Source organism: Schistocerca americana, chromosome X (assembly GCF_021461395.2).
Source record: "Schistocerca americana isolate TAMUIC-IGC-003095 chromosome X, iqSchAmer2.1, whole genome shotgun sequence".
Taxonomy (NCBI): Eukaryota; Metazoa; Arthropoda; class Insecta; order Orthoptera; family Acrididae; genus Schistocerca; species Schistocerca americana.
The window spans coordinates 358,597,410-358,615,151 of record NC_060130.1 but is presented as its reverse complement, the minus strand read 5'-3'; positions in this window follow the sequence as shown (position 1 = coordinate 358,615,151).

Genomic DNA, 17,742 nt, shown 5'->3' with positions numbered 1-17,742 from the left:
ATAAAAGTGTTACCTCCATGCTTATATACATTTCTGAAACATTTTAAGAAAGAAAGAAAAAATAAAAACTGAAAATTTTACTACGATTTACTTTTGTTAACTAATTTATGTTATGTATTTACTTAGATACACAATTTACAATTTATAAAAAAATGTAATTATATTTTAACTAATTCATTTAATTTTCTAAGATTCACTGTAAATTTTTATAACGGACATTTAATGACTAACACATTCATCATTCACAAGGTAAAATTTTTAAAATAATGTGCTTTGTTAATTAATATATTTTCAGTTATTTACTTCTGTTCACATTGTGATTTTTTAAAATAATGCACGTTCTTAACTAATAGATACTGTTTATTTACTTAACTCTACAATGTCAATTTTTTTTAATAATGTATTTTCTTAACTAATACATAGTATTTATTTATTTACTTACCTTCACAAAGTGATTTTTTTTAGACAGTGTACTTTTGTTTAAAATACATGTTCATGTGATTAAATCGTGGTGTAAATTAAGGAATCAAGTGATGAATAAGTTGGCTATTATAATCAGCTGAATATTGTAAAAATTATGTATTTAGTCAACTTTTTAAAATCGTTTAATTTAATGGAATATCCTGAATTTTTTAAAAATCTGTCAAGTTACTTATAAAATACACAATTTATTTTAATAATAAGCTAGTGAGCTAGAATCTACAAAATGTAAAATCCCACATATGGTGCACAACAGAGAATACTTACTGAAAATTTTTAAATAAAAACATTTGCTTCTACATGAATTAAGGAAAAATTTTAAAAACTTGTAAGAGTGTTGTAAATTAAGGTATTAAGTTATAAAAATGTAGGTTATTACATTATTGTTATTATTGGTTATTATAAAATTGTACTTACTTAACTAATATGTTTCATTTAACTGGGTTTTTTTTTAAAAAATAGTGTACTTCCTTACCTAATACATTTTATATATTTATTTACTTACCTTCACAATGCCATTTTTTAAAAAGTAAATTACTTGTGTTAACAAGTACATTCTATTTATTTACTTATCTTCACAATGTGATTTCTTAAAAGTGTAATACTTTTCTTAAATTATACATGTTATTGTTTTAAAATCATGTTATAAATTAAGTAATTAAGTTACAAATCTGTTGGTTATTATAATTAGTTGAGTAAATGTATAAATATGTATTTAAACAACATATCAACATTGTTTAAGTTAATAAAACAAACTGAATCTATAAAAATCACTTAAGCTACTTTTACGAGATCGAATTTATTTTAATACTGAGCTGGTCAGCTAGAATCTACAAAATATAATATCCCGCATATGATGCACAACATAGAATTCATACTGACAATTTTTTAATAACAATGACTTCTACATAAAATATTGAAAAACGTACAAAATTTATGAAGGTGTTAACTCGATGCTTATATACATTTATGAAACATTTTAAGAAAGATAGAAAAACCAGAAATTTTAAAATAATTTACATTGTTAATTAATTTATTTCATTTCCTTTCCTTACATTCACAATCAAAAATTTTTAAAAGTAAGTACTTTGTCTAATTAACATATTTTTATTATTTTATGTCCACAATGTGATTTTTTAAAATAATGCACTTTGTTAACTAATATATTTTATATATTTAACTAACTTCACTCTGTTTATTTTTAAATGTAATGACATTCTTAACAAATACATAATTATTAGTAAATTAATTACCTTCTCAATGTGATATTTCAAAAGTAATTTACTTAAGATAACTAATACATTCTATTTATTTACTCTTTCACAATGTGATTTTTTAAAAATTGTGTAGTTTTGTTAAATAACACATGTTGTTGTGTTTAAATCATGTTGTAAATTAAGTAATAAATTTATGAATATATAAAATAAGTTGAGTTATTGTAAAAATTATGTATTTAGTTAACGTTTTATAATCGCTTAAGTTAATCAAATATCCTCAAATTTTAAAAATCCAATTAAGTTACTTAGAAAATACAGAATTTATTTTAATAATAAGCTAATGAGCTAGAATTTACAAAATGTAAAATCTCATGTATGATGCAAAACATAGAATATTTACTGAAAATTTATAATTATTAACATTTGCTTCTACATAAATTAATGAAAAAATTGAAAATTTATAAAAGTGTTAATTCTATGTAAAAAAAATTCTGAAACATTTTAACAAGAAAAAATCGAAACTGACAACTTTAATATCATTTACTTTTGTTAACTAATTTATATTATTTATTTACTTACACTAACAATCTAAAATTTTTGAAAATGTACTTTTGCTTTAACTAACACTTTTATTCTTTTGCGATCACTTTGTAAATTTTTAAAACTTACTTTTGTTAACTAATTCATTATATATTTTTTACTTACTTTCACTATATAAAATTTATAAAATAATGTACTTTGTTAAGTAATATATTTTTCATTTATTACTTATGTTCACAATGTGATTTTTTTAAATAATGTGCTTTTGTTAAATTATATATGTTATTGTGTTTACATTGTGTTGATAAATGATTAATTAAGTTATAAAAATTAATTATGAATTAAAATTAATTAAGATATGACAATGAATTAAGAAATAAAAAATCACATTGTGAACATAAGTAAATAAATAAACAAAATGTATTAGTTAAGAGAGCACAGCATTTATAAAAATTACATTGTGAAGTCAAGTAAATAAATAAAATGTAGAAGTTAAGAAACTACATTATTTTAAAAATTTTACATTGTGAATGTAAGTAATTAAATAAAAAATGTATTAGTTAACAAAATTAAGTTATAAATATTTACAAAGTGATTGTAAGATAACTAAATGTATTAGTTAAAATAAAAGTACATTATTTTAGAAATTTTAGATTGTGAATGTAAGTAAATAATACTATAAATTATATGAGTTAAATAAGTACATTATCTTAAAAATCACATTGTGGACATAAGTAAATTAATAAAAACTTTCAGTGTGAAAGCAAGTAAATAAATAAAAAATGTATTAGTTACCAAATGTCAGTTACAAAAATTTTCAAAGTGATTGTGAGAAAATAAAAGTACTAGTACAACAAATGTACATTATTTTAAAAATTTTCGCTTGTGAATGTAAGTACATAAATAAAATAAATTAGATGACTAACATAATGTATATTACAATTTTGGGTATTTATTTTTTCTATCTTGTTTAAAATGTGTCATAAATATATATAAGCATAAAGTTATCACGTTTATAAATTGTTCAAGTTTTTCATTATTTTCTCTAGAACCAATTGTTAATAATTAATATATTTCAGTAAGAATTCTATGTTGTGCATCATATGTGAGATTTTACATTCGCTAGATTCTAGCTCACTAGCTCATTATTAAAATATTTGATTAACTTAAGCAATTTTAATACGTTAACTAAATTCAGATTTTTTACAAAACTCAACTAATTATAGTAACAAACTGACTTATTACTTAATTTACAACATGATTTAAACACAATAACATTCATTATTGAAAAAGTACATTATTTTTAAGAAGTCACATATTGAATGTAAGTAAATAAATAGAATGTATTAATTAACATAAGTCAATTAGTTTTCAAAAATCACATTGGGAAGATAAGTAAATAATTAAATATAATGTATTAGTTAAGGAAGTCTATTATTTATAAAATTGACATATTGATGTTAAATAAATGAATAAAAAATATTAGTGAGGAAAGTACATTATTTTAAAATGATCTCATTGTGAACATAAGTAAAATAATAAAAAAAACAATACTTCATAAATTACATTATTTTAAAAATTTAAAATTGTGAAATTAAGTAAATAAATATATCATGTATTAGTTAACAAAAGTACGTTATAAAAACAATCAAAGTGGATGTAACCTAATAAAATGTCTTAGTTAAAGCAAAAGAACATTATTTTAAAAATTTTACTTTGTGAATGTAAGTAATTAAATAAAAGTAATTAATTAACAAAAGTAAATTTTATAAAAACTTCCAGTTGTAATTTTTTCCATCTTTCTTAAAAATTTTCTGAAATGTATATAAGCATGGAGTTAACACTTTTATAAATGTTTTAAGTTTTTCATTATTATATGTAGAAGCAAATGCTCATAATAAAAAATTTTCAGTAAGTGTTCTATGTTGTGCATCATTTGTGAGATTCTACATTTTGTAGATTCTAGGTCAGTAGCTCATTGTTAAAATAAGTTCTGTATTTTATAAGTAACCTAACTGATTTTTTAAAAATGCCATATATTTGATTAACTTAACCGATTTTAAAACAATAACTAAATACACAATTTTTACAATAACCCAACTAATGATAATAACCAATTGAAGTATAAATTAATTACTCAATTTACAACCTGATTTAAGCACAACAACAGGTTTTATTTAACAAATTTCCACTATTCTTAAAAAATCTCATGGTGAAAGTGAGTAAATAAATATAATGTATTTGTTAACATAACAAATATTACTTTTAAAATATCAGATTGTGAAGGTAAGTAAATAAATAAATAAAATGTATTAGTTAAGAAAGTATATTATTTAAAAAAATGACATTGTGAAGATAAGTAAATAAATAAAATATATTAGTTAAGAAAGTACATTATTTTTAAAAATCACATTGTGAACATAAGTAAACTAATAAAAATATTTTACTTAACCCAGTACATTATTTTAAAAGTTATACATTGTTAGAGTAAGTAAATAAATAAAAACTGTATTAGTTAACAAAAGTAAGGTATAAAAATATACAAAAATTGGATGTAAGATAGTAAAATGTCTTAGTTAAAGCAAAAGTACATTATTATAAAAATTTTGATTGTGAATGTAAATAAATAAATAAAATAAATTAGTTAACATATGTAAATTATATTAAACTTTCAGTTTTTATTTTTTTATCTTTCTTAAAATGTTTCAGAAATGTATGTAAGCATAGTGTTAACAGTTTTATAAATTTTTAAGTTTTTCATTATTTTATGAAGAAGCAAATGTTAGTAATTAACAATTATCTGTATTTATTCTATGATGTGCATCATATGGTAGATTTTACATATTGTAGATTCTAGCTCAATCGCTCATTGTTGGAGGAAATTCTGTATTTTATAAGTACCTTAATTTTTTTTAAAAAATTCAGGATAATTGATTAACTTAACCGATTTTCAGACATTAACTAAATATGTAATTCTTACCAAATTAAACGAATTATATTAACCAACTGATAACTTAGTTATTTAATTTACATGACGATTTAAACACAGTAACATGTATCATTTAACAAATGTAGACTGTTTTTAAAAAATCATGTTGTGAAAGTAAGAAAATAAATAGAGTGCATTAATATACACCATTAAATTACTTTTAAAAAATCACATTATGAAGGTAGGTAAGGAAATAAATAAAATGTATTGGTTAAGAAAGTTCAATTAATTATAAAAATGGACACTGTGATGATACGTAAGTAAATAAAGTATATTAGTTAAATAAGTACGTTTTCATAAAAAATCACATTGTGGACATAAGTAAATTAATGATAACATATTAATTACCAAAGTACATTATTTTCAAAAGTTTACATTGTGAATGTAAGTAAATAAATAAAAGACATGTTAGTTAACAAATGAAGTTATAAAAATTTTCAAAGTGATTATAAGAAAATAAAAAGTGTTAGTAAAACAAAAGTAAATCATTTCAAAAATTTTAGCTTGTGTATATAAGTAAATAAATATGATAAATTAGATAAGTGAAGTAATGTATATTACAATTTTCAGTATTTACTTTTTCTATCTTTCTTAAAATGTTTCATAAATATGTATAAGTATACAGTTTTCACTTTTATAAATTTTTCAAGTTTTTCATTATTTTATGTAGAAAATTTAAAAATGAGTTGGTTATTATAATTAGCTGAGTTGTTGTAAAAATTATGTGTTTAGTTAATGTTTTAAAATCGGTTAAGTTAATCAAATATCCTGAATTTTTCTAAATCAGTTAAGTTACTCATAAAATACAGAATTTACTTTAACAATGAGTTATTGAGCTAGAATCTACAAAATGTAAAATCTCACATATGATGCACAACATTGAGTAATTACTGAAAATTTTTAATTATTAGTATTTTCTTCTACATAAAATAATGAAAAACTTAAAAAATTTATCCTCGGCTAAGGGTCGACATATGAAACGTCCCCTTAGAAAAATTCCGAATGACTGTACTTAAACCGACATACAACATTTTTAGCACAATGCAGTCTGAATTTCTATAATACCTACAAAAGAATTTCCCTGACTAACATTAACCTATACCTTTCACAAATCACTTACCTCACATAAATTTCCATTACTCGAACTACTGCAATAAAGCTAGCACCACTACTGCCAGCTAAATAAAAGATTCTAACTACTGAAGGCACTAGCTACTGATAGGCATAGTTAGTAAATGAAAGATTTAGATAGAGAACAAACAATGTATTTACTTTAATAGTCGTGAAAAGTCATAATATATATAGCAGTTCATGACATTCTGTCTTACAAATTTACTGTCTCTGATGGACACACTTCCAGATCATCTGTTCTCAAAACTCCACCATTTCTGTCCCCATATCCACCATTGCTGGCTGCTCACCTCCAACTGCGCAATGCTACGCGCTGTTAACAGCCAACTGCCCAACACTACAATAGCATATACTCCAACAATGCAAACCAACCACAGCCTTCACACAGTTGAGTCAGTGATTTTCATATGGAGCACTACGTGGCGTTACCAACATAAAAACCTAAGCAGCCTACTTACAGAGTTCCACAGCAGCTGTACGCTAACAGATCAGTGAGAGGCTACTATTCCTACACTTAAGTGATAGTTCGCTGTCCTATCTGCTTATGTGTGCATGTGTGTGTGTGAGAGAGAGAATGAGTGAGAGAGAGAGAGAGAGAGATCAGATTTCTTAGTACTTTTTCTTCATTTATGTTTAGATTTCGTAGTATATTTTTGCTGCAAAAAGTTTCTTTGTTGTTGTTAGAGCATTCAGTCTCCAAATTCGGGAGGAATTAATTCGAGAGCTGGAGGCTGAATCAGGGTAAGTTGATGGTGGTATGCAGCCCCCTCAGATCATGGAACAGCATCCAGCTGCGATTCCAACAGCACATCAGCTGTGTAAGTATATAATTTATAGTTTAAATTTCGTAGTATATATTTATGTTAGTAGAAATTTACAATTCTCATTTCTTGTTACAGTACATGATCTCAATGAGACTGACTGGTTGCTGGAGCTTATAGGCAAGCAGATCAAGTCGTCTGAGCAGTCTCCAGCGGAAATTCCACCATGTATGTACTTATTCTCGTTAAAAAAAGTTTCTTAGTGTTATATTTCATATATTTGCGTCCCCACTGTGCATGCCTTTAAATCGAAATGTTCTTGCTGTTGTAGTGATTCTGAGGAGGGCGAGGGGTGTATTACAGCACGCCTAATAAACCTATCATAACAGTCATGTAAGTACATGTGGATTTATCAAATCGGATTTCGTAGTATATTCTCATTCGTAGAAAAAAAAAGTTTCCAACTCGTCTTCATGTCGTTGTTGTGGTTGTTACAGCTTCTTTAGGGGATCTGGACCAGTGAGTGCATGATGATGAAATGTCAAAGTGGGTGAAGTAAATGGAGTGGGATCTGCGATTCCATGGAACCCAATTACCAATGCCGGACTGGGTGGAGGGAGTCCCTGATGACTTAGGGATATGGTTCCATCACGGAGGCAAGAAAATTTTGGTAGTTATCTTTATATATATCATATATGTATAAGGTGATTTTTTCCACTGTGTACAAACTCTAGGGATTGATCAATGAGAGGATACAGAACAAAAAGTGTCTAATAAACCTGTATCTGGAAATGCTTGGTTTCCCTACTACAGACCATTTGTTCAGTCATACATTGTTACAGAGACTGCAGTCTAATACATGCTATACCATGCAGTTACAGTTACAGTATGTGTTGAAAATGATTTCCATGTGCCTCAATGCATGCATGTACAGTCTGTAGGATGTTCTGGCTCACATGTTCACATCAGACAGGCTGCATCCAAACAGCGTTGAAGGCAGCATGAATAAACTGCTCCAGTATCTCCACATCTGGAATGGGCTCTGCATACACGACACTTTTGAGATGGTCTCATAACCAAAAGTTGCACAAATTGGGATCCAGCGAATGAGCAGGCCATGCAACTGGACCCCCTCGTCTGATGCATTGGCCAGAGAAGCCACGATTGAGCTGCATCCGGACATTAATTGCGTAGTGGACTGGAGCACCATCATGTAGCAGCCACATAACCCTTCAAATTATCAGTGGCACTTCTTTCAGCAGAAGAGGCAGTGTTGTCCACCAGAAATGCTGGTACTTCCGACCTGTTAGGCGATGTGGAAAGAAGATACAGTCGCCATTTATCTGGGCCCACACATTCTGACTACACTAATGCCAATGATCTGCTGTCATCATACCATAGGGGTCCTGCATACTATCCCACAGATGACTGTTATAAAAGTTGGAGATACCAATCTGTGTAAAGATGGCGTCACCCATGAATAGAATGGGTGACAAAAACCCCAGAATCAAGGTTGCTTGATTAGGAAACCAGTGACAAAACTGCTCCTGATGTGGAAAGTCTGTCAGTAGTAAGCCCTGTAAGTACTGTAAAAACATAAGGGTAGTAACAATTCTCATGGAGAATATTCCACAGTCATCTGGCAGGCTAACTCCCTGGTACTGACATGACAGTCGCCTTCCACAGTGTTAAGCACATTTTCCTCAAAGTCTGGTGTCTGAACATTTTGGGTACGTCCTTCATGATTTCCTGCTTCCTGAAACGACCCTGTCTCAAACAAACAGCGAAATTCTGTTCCAAACATTGAATGTGGTTGATGTCAGTGGGGATGGGTCTCCTGATACAACCTTGGTGCCTGCCACCTACTGACATTTGTCTTTCCATAAGTAAACAACATGTTGGCAAAGTCTTGATTCGAATATGGATCCATTGTGTACAACATAGTATCACATCCACTACAAGGTTAATCATCAAGAGAAGTGAATTGGAGACAACATTACCAATTACTATGGCAGGAGATGGTGCTAGGGTATGACACATGAGGAACAGTACCACCCTCTAGGAGGAAACCATGCATACTATATCTGTGACTGCATGGTACAGCACGTATTAGACTTCGGTTTCTGTAACAAAGTTTGAATGAATAAATGGTCTCTAGCATGATAACCATGCCTTTTTGGATGTAAGTTCATTAGACCTTTTCTGCTCAGTATCCTCTCATTGTTTGGTCTCTAGAGTTTGTGTATGGAGGAAAAAATTACACTGTATATATGTTTGTCTCTCTCTCTCTCTCCCTCGCTCTCTCTCTCTCTCTCTCTCTCTCTCTCTCTCTTTATCTCTCTCTCTCTCTCTCTCTCTCTCTACATAGCTACACCTTCACAGCAAGTTGTGGTGTAGATGCAAAGGCAGGCAGCAAAATGAACAAAATGTGATCCTGTCCATTGCACACCTCCCCTGCAGGACGAGGCTTGCAGCTACACAGACCACTTGTGGAGCGGCAGGTTGATAATAATAATTAATAGTCATTATCAGTCATAGGAAATCATAAGTTGGAATATTGTGTGCCGTCTTTTACGAGAGCCTGGAAACTATTTCTGTTGTCAGCCAGGAAGTATGGAGAACATACTGACCATAGTTCCCAGTCTGCAAGAAGGCATTCTTGTCCAGCCCACTGAATAAAATGTTCCTATTCTCTGCTTACTCAGTGGGATCAGGACAATGATTATAAAAGAAAATTTTGAGTTCTAATTGACAGATATACACTATGTGATCAAAAGTACCCAGACACCAGGCTGAAAATGACTTACGAGTTAGTGGCACCCTCCATTGGTAATGTTGGAAGTCAATATGGTGTTGGCCCACTCCTAGTCTTGATGACAGCTTCTGCTCTTGCAGGCATACGTTCAGTTAGGTGCTGGAAGGTTTCTTCAGGAATACCAGCCCATTCTTCTCGGAGTGCTGCACTGAGGAGAGGTATCAATGTCAGTCCATGACGCCTCGTGTTCCAAAACATACCAAAGGTGTTCTATAGGATTCTGTGCAGGCCACTCAATAATATAGATATTAATCTTGTGTAACCACTCGGCCACAAGTATCGGGGCAACGTTCATATGAGTGCACCCTGCATTGTTGCCACGTGTATCGAAGATGGTGGCGTTGACGTCATCCAAAATGGCGGCATGTAGACTTGGCAACAGCGCATGATATCATCTAAGGTGTCGACTGTGACGTCATTCAAAATGGCAGATTTTGGCGGGAAGAAAGTCACCTCCACTAACCTAACCCCCAACCCAGGAAAACGACAGGAAGTTCAAATTCCAACAGGATAATGCATCATACCACTGTTATCTCTACTAAGCTAAGAAAATTGTGGGAAGACAGCTCACTTGGCCTACCTCTACTAACCTAACTCACCTGACAGCACTTCTTCCTATGAACTGGCGCCAAGTTCGAATTTTGAAGATAAACAAAAGTCAATTCGCATATCTCTACTAAGTGAAGAAAAAGGCGTGAAAGGAAGGACACTTGGACCAACCTCAGTCACCTGACCGCCAACTCCTCCTAAGGTTTCGTGGGAAAAGGACTTGGACATAAGTCTTTATTTAAACAATTCCATGCAGTACGGCCATTCAGTGTGTTCACCATGAAGTCTGGACTCCAACTGGCTTAGTACACAGCGCCACCATCAGAGGACGCCGTCGTCCAAAATGGCGGCCACGATTTCAGGTGATGACGCAAGTACCATTATCCAAAATGGTGGCAAACAGTGTATTCAACCCGAGGTCTAGACCTGATACCCAGTACTGGCACCAGAGGGCGATACTGTGACGTCAGCTGATGATGCAAGTACCGTTACCCAAGATGGTGGCAATTTTTTTTCTCCGCTCAGTTAACCCGTATTGGTGGTGTACATTCAGTCTCTGCTTGGCTGTCGTTTTCAAACCAGGACACAGCAGCTTTCAATAGCTGCCTTACATGTAGACATTTGATGGAGGACTGTAGCCACAGTTCACTACATGAGGTATGGAAGAGTATGATAATGGAGGGGTGTAGGACGAATAAGTACAAGAATTCTATTCAGCAGATTGCGACAAAGCAGAGGGATGGAGACAGGATAGGTCTCGTTACCAGCACATACTCATGCACATGCACAATCTGCCTAGATATTCATCATGAAGCATTCACTTTCCCAAAATGCAAGAGACGTGCAGTTGATGGCAATTCGCATTGGTGTGAACATATTTGTATATGCCATATATATAACATTGAAGAGCAGCTGCTCACTCCCATCCTTGTGGTAGTGCCAAATGTGTTCTATCGATCAGCTATTGGTGTTTGAGCAGGATGAGTTTAAAAGCTATGTTGCTTGTAAGCATACAGCTGAGGACTGACTTATAGCCTCCTTGTGGTTGGTCTCGGGAGAGATGAAGGCTAAGGGAGAAAACCCTGAAAGAAAATCTGGAGTGGGGCCCCAAAGACGGTTGGAAGGCGTACTACGTCCCCTTTCAGCAGCTCCTGCAACCGAAGTGATACCAGACATATTGGCTTGCCTTTCCTCTGGATATTATCATTTAGGTTGAGAGGGAGACCATGATGATTGGGCAACTCACGTGTCTTCATATTTATCGCTCAGGCCTGTAGCATCTTGGAGAGGACACTTCAGCGACGTCCAAGGACTTCGGCACAACACGGGAAGAGTCAGTTACCGGTTATAAGCTCTGTCTGATTGGCGTAAGACTCGAGTGCCAGGGGCCACTTCCAATGGTGGGAGAGATCATTGCATCTCAATGGACAGCTACCGCCCGCCTCAAGCTGGGCAGCCCCCAGCCAATAAGGTGCTCTCCCGCCACTATCCGCCTGCTTCACATGGTGTGTGAAGCTTAGAAGTAATCTTCGACAAGCGGAATGATATAGTAGACCTACCAACAACAAAAATGAAATAATAAAGAAATCACTATTTCGTATTGCCACCTGGAATGTTAGGACCATGTGTCCAAGGTACATTGACGATGCCCAAGAGGTTGATTTCATCTGTAAGACTGCCGTAATTGAGAGAGAGCTCCACCGTTTGAATGCAGGAGACGCGGCTTCCAAACGTGGGCTCTATCAGGGAGGATAATTACACATTCTTCTGGCAGGGGAAGTCTCAAGACGAGCCAAGACTTCATGACGTAGGATTTGCTGTTAAAAACGCCCTTCTGGACTGTACTGTGCCACCATTCGGTGGAACAGAGCGAATTATTGATTTGAAAATATGCTCCTCAAGTGGCACTGTCAGCATCCTAAATGTGTACGCTCCTACCTTATCATCCAGCATGGAAGAGAAGGATATGTTTTATGACTTACTCAGTGACAGAATAGCCAAGGTACCTAGCACCGAGACACTGTATATTCTAGGGGACTTACATGCTAGAGTTGGATCAGATAACGACATATGGCCGAATTGCCTGGGACATCATGGGGTAGGAAAAATGAATGAAAATGGCCAGAGACTGCTTAAAGTTTGCTGCTTTTTATTGACTCTGTATCACAAACACGTATTTCCAGCTTACGGATCAGCACAAGATGTCTTGGAGACACCCGCACTCTCATCACTGGCATCAACTTGACTTAGTCATAGCTAGGCGTACTGGTCTCAAAAATGTGCTACTGATATGAAGTTATCATAGTGCTGATTGCAACACAGACCACGCCCTAGTGGCGTGCACATTGAGGCTCACTCCTAAGAAATGTCACCACGCTAAACTGAGAAGTCATCCCCGTACCAACACAGATCATGTTCATGACACACAAAGAAAGCAGGATTTTGCAAGTAATTTTGAAAGTGCTTTCCCAGGAAACGTGCAAGCAGAAAGGAATGTTGATAAGAAATGGGTAAAACTCTCGGGTGCAATCTAAAACTCAGCAGTATTGGCCTATGGAATAAAAGGAAAATGAAATAAGGACTGGTACGAGCAAAATTTGAAAGAAATGGAACCAGTCACTGAGGCTAAACGGAAAGCCCTGCTTACTTACAAAAGAAACCCAAATGAAAGAACTCGAGATGACCTACGAAAAGCAAGGAACAGGGCACAGCAAACATCCAGGAGATGCGCAAATAACTATTGGCTGAATTTATGTGCAGGTATACAGAAAGCGGCCGACTCTGGGAATGCTAAGGGAATGTACGATGGTATTAAGAAAGCAATTGGACCAACTGTCAGAAAAACAGCTTCTCTGAAGCCCAAGACAGGTGAAGTCATTACTGATGAAGGCAAACAAATGGAACGCTGGGTTGAACACTACCTCGAGTTGTATGCAGCCGAGAATGAAGTTAGCAAGGATGCATGTGACGCCATCAAACAAATGCCAGTTATGGAAGAACTAGATGCAATGCCTACTATGGAAGAACTTAGTAGAGAAATAGATTCTCTTGCCAACGGAAAGGCCCCAGGTGAAGATGGGATCCCTGCAGAGGTTATTAAGTATAACAAGTCTGTTCATCTCAAACATTTATATTCACTTATCACAACCAGCTGGGAAGAAGGTTATGTCCCGATGAGTATGCGGAATTCGAGGATAGTTACTCTATATAAACAGAAAGGGAACAGAAGTGGCTGTAACAATACCGAGGCATTTCATTACTAAGTGTAGCCGGGAAATCTTATGCAAGAGTCATCCTAATGCGATTACAGATCTTAGTTTCCAGAAACTACCCAGAATCTCAATGTGGCTTCAGGCCCGGCCGATCAACTGTAGATATGATCTTCTCCTTAAGACAGCTACAAGAGAAATGTCGTGAGCAGCAGAGGCCACTTTATATTGCTTTCATTGACCTTGTTAAAGCGTTTGATTTAGTGAGCAGAAATGGGCTTTTCAAACTGTTGCAGAAGATTAGATGGATGCCAGCCGGAGTGGCCATGCAGTTATAGGCGCTACAGTCTGGAACCGCGTGACCGCTACAGTCGCAGGTTCGAATCCTGCCTTGGGCATGGATGTGTGTGATGTCCTTAGGTTAGTTAGGTTTAAGTAGTTCTAAGTTCTAGGGGACTGATGACCACCGTAGTTAAGTCCCATAGTGGTCAGAGCCATTTTTTAGAAGATTGGATGCCCACCTAAACTACTGCAGATAATGTCTCTGTCCACGAGAAAACACAAGCAACAATTTGCTTCAACGGTAAAACATCAGAAGCATTCACTATTTGCCTTTGAAGACTGTGAGGAGGGAGTGTATCTACATACGAGGTCTGATGAAAATCTTTCCAACATTGCTCGCCTCTAGGCCAAGACCAAAGTAAATACAGTTGTTATCCATGAGTTGTTATATGTGAACGATGCAGCTCTAGTAGCGAACACAGAAGATGAGCTGCAGTATATAATCAACAAATTATCAAATGCCTGTGAAAAGTTTGATCTACTCATCAGCCTTCAAAAGACTAAGATCATGGAGCAGAGCACTACCAACCTTTCATCCATTAGCATTGATGGCAATCCTCTCCGGATAGTTGATGACTTTACCTACTTGGGATCCACAATATGTAGCAACTTGTCCATGGACACTGAACTTACTAACAGAATCGCAAAGGCATCATCTGTCATGGCTAGATTGAAAAACATAGCATGGAACAACGGACTGCTTACTACAAAAACTAAATTAAAAGTCTACAACGCTTGTGTTATAAGCACCCTTCTCTATAGCTGTGAGACATGGACAACTCTATCTGGGCATGAATCTCGACTCAACAGCTTCCATCTCCGCTGTCTTCGGAAGATCCTTCAGATCTCTTGGAGAGATAGAGTACCCAACACCGAAGTCTTTCATTGTGCAAGCACAACCAGCATCTTTGCACTCCTGAGTCATCGTCTAAGATGGTTGGGACACGTCAGGAACATGGATCCTGAACGGATACCGAAACAGCTGCTGTACAGCGAACTTCAGGAAGGTGTGCAGCAAGTGGGACGACCGCATCTTCGTTTCAAGAGATGTCTGCAAGAGAGACCTGACCAAGACCAGAATCAAACCAAGTCGCTGGGAAAGCATTGCAGATGACCGTGTCAAGTAGCGAGTAACTGTGCGCAACGGTGTCAAGCTCTCAGAGCACGAACGCAGACAGGAACAAATCAGGAAGAGGACAAAGGGAAGAGACAGAGCGGCTTCTGTTCGAAGTCTCTCAAATTTCACATGTCCAAACTGCAGTAGGGACTGCCACTCTCGAGTGGGACTTTTTAGCTACAGCAGACGCTGCAGACTCTGAACCAAGCATGCTACACCATCATCCCTCAAGGTTGGACGGATGCCATTTATTATTATTATTTATATGTAGAATGGAAGTGCGCAATAATGGTCGAACATACACTCCTGGAAATTGAAATAAGAACACCGTGAATTCATTGTCCCAGGAAGGGGAAACTTTATTGACACATTCCTGGGGTCAGATACATCACATGATCACACTGACAGAACCACAGGCACATAGACACAGGCAACAGAGCATGCACAATGTCAGCACTAGTACAGTGTATATCCACCTCTCACAGCAATGCAGGCTGCTATTCTCCCATGGAGACGATCGTAGAGATGCTGGATGTAGTCCTGTGGAACGGCTTGCCATGCCATTTCCACCTGGCGCCTCAGTTGGACCAGCATTCGTGCTGGACGTGCAGACCGCGTGAGACGACGCTTCATCCAGTCCCAAACATGCTCAATGGGGGACAGATCCGGAGATCTTGCTGGCCAGGGTAGTTGACTTACACCTTCTAGAGCACGTTGGGTGGCACGGGATACATGCGGAAGTGCATTGTCCTGTTGGAACAGCAGGTTCCCTTCCCGGTCTAGGAATGGTAGAACGATGGGTTCGATGACGGTTTGGATGTACCGTGCACTATTCAGTGTCCCCTCGACGATCACCAGTGGTGTACGGCCAGTGTAGGAGATCGCTCCCCACACCATGATGCCGGGTGTTGGCCCTGTGTGCCTCGGTCGTATGCAGTCCTGATTGTGGCGCTCACCTGCACGGCGCCAAACACTCATACGACCATCATTGGCACCAAGGCAGAAGCGACTCTCATCGCTGAAGACGACACGTCTCCATTCGTCCCTCCATTCACGCCTGTCGCGACACCACTGGAGGCGGGCTGCACGATGTTGGGGCGTGAGCGGAAGACGGCCTAACGGTGTGCGGGACCGTAGCCCAGCTTCATGGAGACGGTTGCGAATGGTCCTCGCCGATACCCCAGGAGCAACAGTGTCTCTAATTTGCTGGGAAGTGGCGGTGCGGTCCCCTACGGCACTGCGTAGGATCCTACGGTCTTGGCGTGCATCCGTGCGTCGCTGCGGTCCGGTCCCAGGTCGACGGGCACGTGCACCTTCCGCCGACCACTGGCGACAACATCGATGTACTGTGGAGACCTCACGCCCCACGTGTTGAGCAATTCGGCGGTACGTCCACCCGGCCTCCCGCATGCCCACTATACGCCCTCGCTCAAAGTCCGTCAACTGCACATACGGTTCACGTCCACGCTGTCGCGGCATGCTACCAGTGTTAAAGACTGCGATGGAGCTCCGTATGCCACGGCAAACTGGCTGACACTGACGGCGGCGGTTCATTGCTTGTACAGCCCTCTCGCAGTGTCCGGAGCAAGTATGGTGGGTCTGACACACCGGTGTCAATGTGTTCTTTTTTCCATTTCCAGGAGTGTATGAAGAGGAAGAATACGGTCATGGAAATAAATCCTTTGCAACCAGATGCTTTAAAGATGCATTACCCAACTCATGGAAACATCTGCTACTGTTGGAACTGCCTGCCTTTTCTAAAAGCACCATATAAACTCCCAACCCACAAGAGACGACTGCCTCCAATCCAGCAGACCAAAGAACGGATCTAGTTCACTTCGATAGGTCACGTGATCATGCGATTCAGCCAATACGAATATGGCTTCATGATGACGTAGGTGGATGGTATATAAGGAGGACTCAGCAGGTGCTCGATCTCTGTCCTGGTCAGTCAGTCAGTGAAAATGAAGCGTCAGTCGCCACAGCAGCAGCAGCAGAATAGGAAGAGGAAGCAGCAGAAAAGTAAGTATCTATTTCTTAATATTGTTATTATTATTATTTCTGTAGCAGCAGCATATAATGCTTATGAATATTCTTCTTTGGCCGGTAGCTGCATCCGTGACGTCAGTATCAGCAGGGTCCAACCTGTCAGGTTCCATCCACGTGGTGGCCTAGGACTCTTCCACGCAGGATCCTGTAGTACAGCTTCTCAGCATGCTGGAGCAGGATAGAGAGGTGCTAATTTCAGTGCCAGAGACTGTGCTTGAGGTGGCTTCACAGTACAGGACTCCTTCACGCGCCGTCCTTTAATCATCGTACAAGAGACATACAACCATCAGTGCATGAACAGCTGGCTAACCGTGCTGATGTGGATGCGAAGATATTGACCCCCAGTGGACCGCAACCTTTACTATTCGACTCGTGCTATGTGTTAACAGTCAGTGGCTCAAAACGTCTTCATCCAGTACTTGAAGATTCACAAGACGGTATCCTGTCAGCTGCGTTAGTGCTCGAAAATATGCCGAAAAATATGAAAGTGCGGTTTTCAGACTATAAGTGGGATTAAATCTGTCGCGTAAATACATACATCAA